Source organism: Aplysia californica, unplaced genomic scaffold (genome assembly GCF_000002075.1).
Source record: "Aplysia californica isolate F4 #8 unplaced genomic scaffold, AplCal3.0 scaffold00248, whole genome shotgun sequence".
In the NCBI taxonomy this organism is placed as follows: domain Eukaryota; kingdom Metazoa; phylum Mollusca; class Gastropoda; order Aplysiida; family Aplysiidae; genus Aplysia; species Aplysia californica.
Window position 1 is genome coordinate 868,248 of NW_004797518.1, and position 8,472 is coordinate 876,719.

The 8,472-nt window shown below is 40.9% G+C and overlaps 1 long non-coding RNA gene across 4 annotated transcripts in view; it reads right to left on the reverse strand.

Annotated features, from left to right (window-relative positions):
- Window positions 1-7,759: 7,759 nt before the first annotated feature.
- LOC101854954 overlaps window positions 7,760-8,472 on the reverse strand; it is a 43,511-nt gene continuing 42,798 nt past the window's right edge. For all 4 annotated transcript variants that reach the window (XR_004858644.1, XR_004858643.1, XR_004858642.1 and 1 more), the window contains exon 3: window positions 7,760-7,882. This is a non-coding gene — a long non-coding RNA (uncharacterized LOC101854954). The remainder of the gene's footprint in view (window positions 7,883-8,472) is intronic.

The following is an 8,472-nucleotide window of genomic DNA, read 5'->3' on the forward strand; positions in this document are numbered from 1 at the left end:
CACACACACACACACACACACACACACACACACACACACACACACACACACTGCCAATCACATGCATTCGATTCAGTCGGGGTTAGACAGATTCCTCTTCCTTGTAGGGACTACAACTACCATTTTGGCATAGTGCGACTGATCGACTCGCGCGACCTTAAACGACAAACGTGTTTTGATTTAAGAGACTGCAGTCGAATCCATTATTAAATTTATACTTTACTTCACTTTTACTTCTTCCCTTCCTGTGGTATCCTTATGATGTGCAGGTTTCGGTCCTGTGCTAAGTGTGTGGCGTCTGTGAAAGATGTGGCATGTTATTTCAGGACCCTTATAACCTCATTCAGCCAAGTCTTTCTTCGTCTTCCTCTTGATTTGAAGCCATATATTCGGTCCTATACAGTGCCAAAATAATAGCTTTTGCTCCATCTATGTAACTTTTGTCCGATCAATGAAAAAGCATCTCCAACGAAGCAAATTAATCCGATCGGTGGCAGTGTGCACTAGATATAACGGCTTTCTCTACAGTAAACACGCGACCAATTATTTCTAGATACACACGCTCCCGATCCTGGCGGCGTGTATGGCGAAAAGAATAATCATAACACCACACCATTGATGGTGTACATTAGACAAAAGTTTGCTACACGGGCAGTCAATACGACGAAGATAAAAAAAACAGACGCTACACCCAGAAGCCTAGGACAAATACTTTTAAGAAATAGTCTAAGTTCACAAATTATTATGAAGCATAGTCATGTCGTTATAAAGCTTATTGTCATAAGGTGCAATCCTCTTTTGATTTAAAAAAAAGGTAGGTAGGTTGGTAGGTAGGTAGGTTGGTAGGTAGGTAGGTTGGTAGGTAGGCAGGTAGGTAAGTAGGTATCTATCTATCTATTTATCTATACCAGGGGACCAGTTTTCTACCAAAAGAAAACCGACAAAACCATTATGAAGGTAAAAACACCAAAGTTTGCAGAGACATGGTACATCCATCAGGATTTTTTTCTGTTTTAATAACAATAAAATATGAGAGCAGAGCTACAAAGTTAAAATATACTTCCAGATACCCCCAATTCCGAGTAAAGCACATTCTGACACGAGGAGTAAAACTGACAATCAGGCGTTGACCCTGATCGGGGGAAATCTCTTTCGTGCTTTCCACGGTAGTTTCTCTCAAGTCTTTGATGCTTTCAAAGGGTTTCCCCATACACCTTGTTCTTCCAATACACCAAATATTGAAGGTCCAGTGGACCCAGGTCCGGATTGTTTGGGGGTCGGTTGTGCCTGTTGGAGTGACTGTTCTGTCACCAAATTGGTTGCTGATCCGTCCCAGAACAGTTCTGGCGTTATGTAAGCAGCCCCGTCGAGCTGGAAGTTTCTGTCCCCCTTCTGCATCGACAAATAGTTCCAAGCTTCTTTAAAATTTAGGTAAGATGACAAGGTATCAGTCAGACTTTAACGAATTACGGACCACCCTAACCTTTTCAAGAGCGCGTTGTTTTTACAGGCTGCTTACCCTGTGTTACTCGGGGCTTAGAATTCGAGTTCTATTTTTCTATGAACCCAAGCCTTTCAAAATTTGCAGCCTATTTCAAAATGGACCTTTTGCTTAAAACATTGTCTTTGTGACAGACATATATCCTGTATGCCTGAGCAAATAATGCACATTAATGCAGATCTGGAAAATTTCGTTTGTGGTTGCATCTTCTCTGCAAAAGCATGATGTTCAGGGGTTAACTTGTTTACCATCTTCCTGTTGTGCAACAGCAATGAATTAATTTAAAAACATAATCCGGATGGATGCTCCAACATTCGGTCAATCTTGATGTCAAATGGATCATAAACAAGAAAGTTAATAACATTTCTTTGAAACAATTTTTTTCTGGCCAGCTGGTATATCAATATCAATATTAAAAATGCGATAAAAATCGAAATAATAAGAAATAAAATCTTAAAAAACATAATCCTGGTGGATGTTCCAGCTTTTGGTCAATTTGGTTAATCTTGATGTCAATTGGATCATAAACAAGAACGTTAAAATCATTTCTTTGTACGAACTTTTTCTGGCCAGCTGGTATATCAATATCAACATCAAAGACATTATAAAAATCATCATAATACAAAATCAAATCTTCTAAACCTGATACGTCGAAAGAGGAACAACGATATCTTGTAGGGAAACGTCTTCTGTCTTGCAATAAGGTATACCAAACACTTACGTCAATCTGCCATGTAAGAACAAGTCTGTGAAAAGCGTGTCTGATAACTAGAGTAGAAAAAAAAGCAATATCAATAACGTTAGTAAAAACAGCCAAAGATAGTAAGTGTGCCGATACGAGAGAGGCAACCCATTAAGTTCGATGCACAGTTAATTGTCCAAGCGAATTCCTGTCGGTAAAATCAGACAGAACAATGCGAAGGTGTGGAATGAAAAGAATACCAGCAAAATCGAAAAATGCTTAACGCCAGAATCTGAACGATAATTCTTTTCTTTCAAAACGCATTCTTCATTGTCTTTTAAAGAATCACTATTGTTAATTTCCCCACTCTTTATTAAGAGTTGTACGGCAGTTGCAACATGATTATGTCATAGAAAAGGACCATAGATGTCGGATAGGAAAGAAGGAGCAAGCAACGCAGAGTACAACCGCTAACTACCCATGACATAAGGCATCCGAAACATGTATGTTGACTTGTCACGTAAAAACCACTCAGTGAAAAGCTTCCGTGTACGAGGCATGCCCGATTACAAGCGCACGGCAAACAAGAAAAGCATGTTGAGACAATCTTAGTAAAAACAGCAAAAGACAGTGAGTGAGGCGACCGATTAAGTTCGAAGCACACATTCCCCAACAAATTCAAGTCAGCAAAATCAAGCGGGACAACGCAAAGGTAGGGCTGTTTTAGTAAGCATTTTACGGCACTTGCAACACAATAAAGTCATATAAGTGCCGAAGAATACATGTGTTACAAGAGAGTAACATACACAAAAAAGGAGGAGAGATAAGGACGATAGATGTTTGATAGGAAAGAAAGAGCAAACCACACCAGCAGAATATCACCAAAATTGGAAAAGGTTTAACATCTGTAGAATAATTCTGTCATCTCCCAATGTCTTTCTAAGATAAAAAAATATCTCTATTGTTACGCAGTGTCCAGAACAAATAATAAGACACAATAATACATAGTAAAACAATAACATTAAAAGGAATAAATAAATCAAGACCGTTTGTAAGTCGGTTTGTTTGTTTGTTTGTTTGAATAAAGGGAAACACATCGACACAATCATGGTCATTTAGTGCTGGGGAAAAAGTAATAGACAGACAGAAACAAAAGAGAGAAAGTGCGAAGAAGTAGGGCCTACCAGAGGAGCCCTCCAACCAACCGCAAATTAAGATCCTAGAACACACCAAAGGAACAAACAAAAAGCATGAACGCGAGGACGCCGAACAAATTAGACAAATTGGACCAAACTGTCGGGGAACATTGTACAAATACATTTCATGTATCTGCCAAACTGGACCAGTGTACACCCAACAACTTATTATTCAAATAGTGCCGTAAATTGTATAGATTGAATGCACGACTTTGAGAGATTACACAGCACAAGAAAAAAAATAAAATGCAGAAAACATAAAGGGCGGGTCTTTTTCTGGTCCAACAATCTGGTCCACGAAACAAAAGCATAGGTAATGTCGCAATGAAATAAGAAAGCCCTCGTACCCAAACAATTTAACAATTAAAACGACAAACACGACTATAATAATAAACATACAAAATGGTCGGTTTTCATTGATAAAACTTTACATGCAACAGTCATTACAAAAATTCCAATTAATTCGCCTCTTTATAAAATATTATTGTAAACAGTTTCAATTAACTCGTCCCCTTGTAAAAAAGTATTGTAACAAGTCACAGTTGATTCGTCCCTTGTGCAAAGACACGATTAACTCATCACCTTGTATGGAAAGACAATATCTGCTGACACCTTTGTTTGAGTAAGTAAAAGCACGTCGACACAATAATGGTCGTTTACTATCTAGATCTAGTGCCGGGAGAAAAGTAAGACAGACAGACAGAAGCAACAGGGGGGAAGCAAAGATGTAGGACCTACCAGCGGCGCCCTCGAAACACCCGCTTCTATAGAGACTCATCTGACAGAAATCATACAAACGAAATACAGTAGAAGGGATAACGGAGATAGACTGACGTGTGATGGCAAAGAAGGAGCAAACTATACCAGAGGGCCCGCCAACCACCCAATTTACTGAAAAACGAATTGAAATGATCTGTAGTGTCCCCAAAATAGACACACCTTGACAGCAGGGGTATATGATGACTATTAATTAACTGCTACACCCCGAAAGTCCCGATTTTGCTAAAAATTTATGGCTTTCGAGTTGTAGGCATTTTTAGCTTCTTCGGGGTCTCCTACATCGCATAAGAACCCCCAAAAGCCTTATTTCCTCCCATACCAGGCATGTTTGTCACCACCATTTCCTCATAAAGTCAGTCTTTAATTATTTTTTGTAACGCCCGTTTTCTCAAAACGTGTTTTTAAAATATACTTTTTAAAAATAACTCCACCATTTTTCATCCCATCTTCATGAAATTTTCACAGAATGAAAAGAAGATATAATACTCGTAAAATCTATTTCCATGAAAATTTCATGCGGTATTCAGTACCTAAGACATGTCAACAACATCCAATACGGCCGCCGCATCCATGAAATGAAACTTTTTTTCCCAAATTTGACAGCTGATTTTAAGACTCCTTACTATGTTTGCTAAATGTGGGAAATTTGGCACAATTTGACCTCTTATAACCGAGATAGTCTTCAGGTGTAGCCCCCCCCCCCCCCTTAAAAAATGGTGTGAGACTCTAAGGACATACTTACAGCGCAGGATGGAACATCTCTTTAATTTTAATACGGGTTTTGCGGCACTTGCAATAACATAAAGCCATATATATAAGTGAAAAAATTAGAGGTGGTACAAGAGAGTAACAAATACAAAAAGGAAGAGAAATCAGGAGGAACGGTAAAATGTTTGACAGGAAAGAAGGAGCAAACCACATTCAGAGCACCCGCCAACCACCCACTGAGTGAGACTCTGGGGCCACGTAATAGCCCATTGGCACGATCGGGTCGGGTCGGTTCGGTTTGCTGGCCAGATTGACGGGCAAAGCGGTTATCATGGCACAAACCGATCGCCCGACTCGTCGCCACATACGGGGCGCCCACTGGGGGATCGGGTCGGGTCAGGTCGGTTTCCTAGCCAGATTGAGGGGGTAAAGCGGCTATCGTGGCATTAGCCGATCTCGTCCCGCTCGTCGCCCCAAAAAACAAACGTGTTTGTTTTCAGACGACGAGTCGGGCGATCTCTTGGCGATCGGTTTGTCGTTTCCTCAATGGGCACTCCGTAGAAAACACAGGATGGAACTCCTTGACGAAAGGTCGAACATTTCTACTGGGTACTGGCAAGCTCTCAGTTTAGTTTTAGTAAGTAATTGACTCGTCCCCTTGTGCAAATGTACAATTCACTCGTCCTCTTGCATGGAAAGGCATTATATAAGGAGACCTTTGTTTAAGTGAAGTAGAATCACATTGACACAATAGTGGTCATTTAGTGCTAGGAAAAAGTAATACAGACAGACATACAGAAACAATAGAGGGAAAGTAAAGAAGTAGGACCTATACCTGTTGCGCCCTACAACCATCCGCAGTTTAGTATTGAGTTACAGTTTTACGGCTCTAGCAACACAATAAAGGTAATATAATAAACGTGTAAGACAGCAGCAGGTGTTACTAGAGAGCAACAAACAAAGAAGTGAAGGAAAAGAGATAGCGTCGATAGATGTTTGATAGAAAGGAAGGAATAAGCCACACATGAGTACTCACCAATCACGCACGGCAAGTTCTCAGTTACGAAAAAGAAACTAAAGGTAAAAAGTTACGTGACACCTGTTCGATTATACAGGACAAAACCTGTGTCTAGAAATATTGCTTTATTTACTGCCTAGGGAAGCTAACATGTGGTCCGCAGGAGCAATAATAAAAGGCTTTTCTAATCACCAGGCAGAAAAACGTAGCACGCAAAAACTTAGCACGCAGGCGTCCTGCCTGTAACCTTCCTTATACACAACAAACACTTATACACACAAACAAACACACACACGCGCACACACACACACACACACACACACACACACACTCAAATACAGATACACACATAATCTCAAATACACACACGCAAGCACACGCACGCACACGCACGCACACGCAAACACGGGCAAAACAACCAAAAAGGGGCCGAAATAGCAAAGGATACAGAATGAAACATCAAAAAGATACTCGGTAATAGAAATGCGTTTAGTTTTAGATTGAGAAGGAATCTTACAGCACTTGCAACACAATAAGGTTATACAAGCGTTGGCCTTGGCGTCGGTGGCCTAGTGGTTAGGCTCTCGGACTCGCAACCGTAAGGTCGTGGGTTCGAATCCCGTCAAGGGCCCGACGTTGTGTCCTTGGGAAAGGCACTTTACACGAATTTTCCTCACTTCACCCAGGTGGGAATGGGTACCCAGCTATAGACAGCGACAGATCTTGTCAGTTTGTTAGTGTTTGAGCGCTTAATCAGCTGCTTGCACTGTATGCTTCCCGGGAAGCTGAGAATGTTTCAGAGTGTTCTATGGTCTGCTGGGGTAATAATATAGTGTAAAGCGCATAGAGCCTGCTGTTGAGCGGGGATATGCGCTATACAAATGCTATCTATTATTATTATTATTATTAAGATAAGAAGAGCTATTAAAGAGCAGCATACAAAGAAAAGAAGGACAAATAATGACAGCAGATATTTGATAGGAGAGAAGGAGCAAACTCTAGGAGCCTAGAGCAAACCCCACCAGAGCGCCTGCCAACCAGCCACGCACACGCTGAAGCAGCAGTTGGGTATTCTAATCAAAGAAGGAGACCGGTGACGTTTTCAAACCCCACATTACATTGTTAATTGTTTTTCCACCCCATGCGAATAACACGAATATAATAGTTCGTTATTATGTACCCCCCCCCCAAAAAAAAAAAAGCCTTCCCCTTCCTTTACTTCCCTTTTCTTTTTTTTCCGAAATGACTCATAGCCCAAAGGGGCATGCTATTCCAAGATGAAACCTGAACTTTCATAAATCAGGTCCTGATGATAACTAAATGCGCAACATCGGCAGGCAAATATTAAACACATTGTCATAAAAAAAAGAAACAAAGAAAGAATAAATGAAAGAGAGAATGGAAAAGAAAAACGTAAAAATAACAAAGATGAGTTTCATTGTTAGATCGCAATTTGGAATACATGAACGTCAAACAAAAAGTGGACGACGATAAAAGGCAACTCGATACGAATCAACTACTTCTCACAGCGGGAGAGCTTCGTAATGGCGTACACACGATCGACAAGACATTTTTCCCCTTCCCTCTATATTCTCTGGTGGCTCGCATCCCCACCCACGGGAATCGCGTCGCATAAACCACACAGAACACCCCCCCAAAAAACCCGCCTACAACAGGGAATTCGAAACGAGAAAAACTGCAACAACAGAGGAATAAAATCCCCATCGAGCAAATCTTCGTCATCAGCGGCCTCATCTATATTCATCAGAAAGCGGACATTTCCATGGATCCATTTCCAGGAGTTCACTGGAGCAAAGTCTCTCCCTGGGCCGGAAAACAGCTCCCGGGGCCCCCACTAGTAAAGCTTACCTTTCATTCCCACACGCCAGCTATCTCTGCAGTTTGCCAAGGAGCTTGAGTGGGGGCGCCCTTTGTTCAGTCCGTGTCGCTCTGAACTGTCACGTGGGTGGAACTGGTTCAAATCTTGATAGGGAACCCTGTAATCACCAAAATTGAAAAAAAAAAACCTGTCGGGATTCAAGATGACATTGCCCACGCCCATAGGGCCATATAACCATACACTGCACAGATCATACAGAGCAGTTAAGAACTTGGTTATCAGGGTAAAAACAATGCTCCGAGGGGTACATATTATTATCAGCAGTCAGACTAAAATACCTCAGATAAAACATCCCACCGCAAAAGAGAATAGAACTCTCAGTTTTTGTCACTACGTGAAGGCCGTTACGTCTTTTAATTTTAGAAAGAAGTTACAAAAGTGCTGTGTTAAGATTTTATTTTTCCATTTTTAGTAAAACGACTTTGTTTAGTTTCGTATGGGTAAAAAGAAGAACAATATAGACAGGACAATGTAAACTTTGGGAAAGGAAAGAGAAACACAACAGACAGAAATGAAAGAGGGAAAAGAACGAAGTAAGACATACCAGGGGCACCTTCATACAATCTCAAAATCAACTTCCGCGAAAGGAAGTCCATTTTATGGAACAGAGTGGACATGCAATAATTATATGTCCAGTGCTAACAAAGTAATTCTAGAAAATAGAAAAAAAAGGGGGGGGGGGGGGGC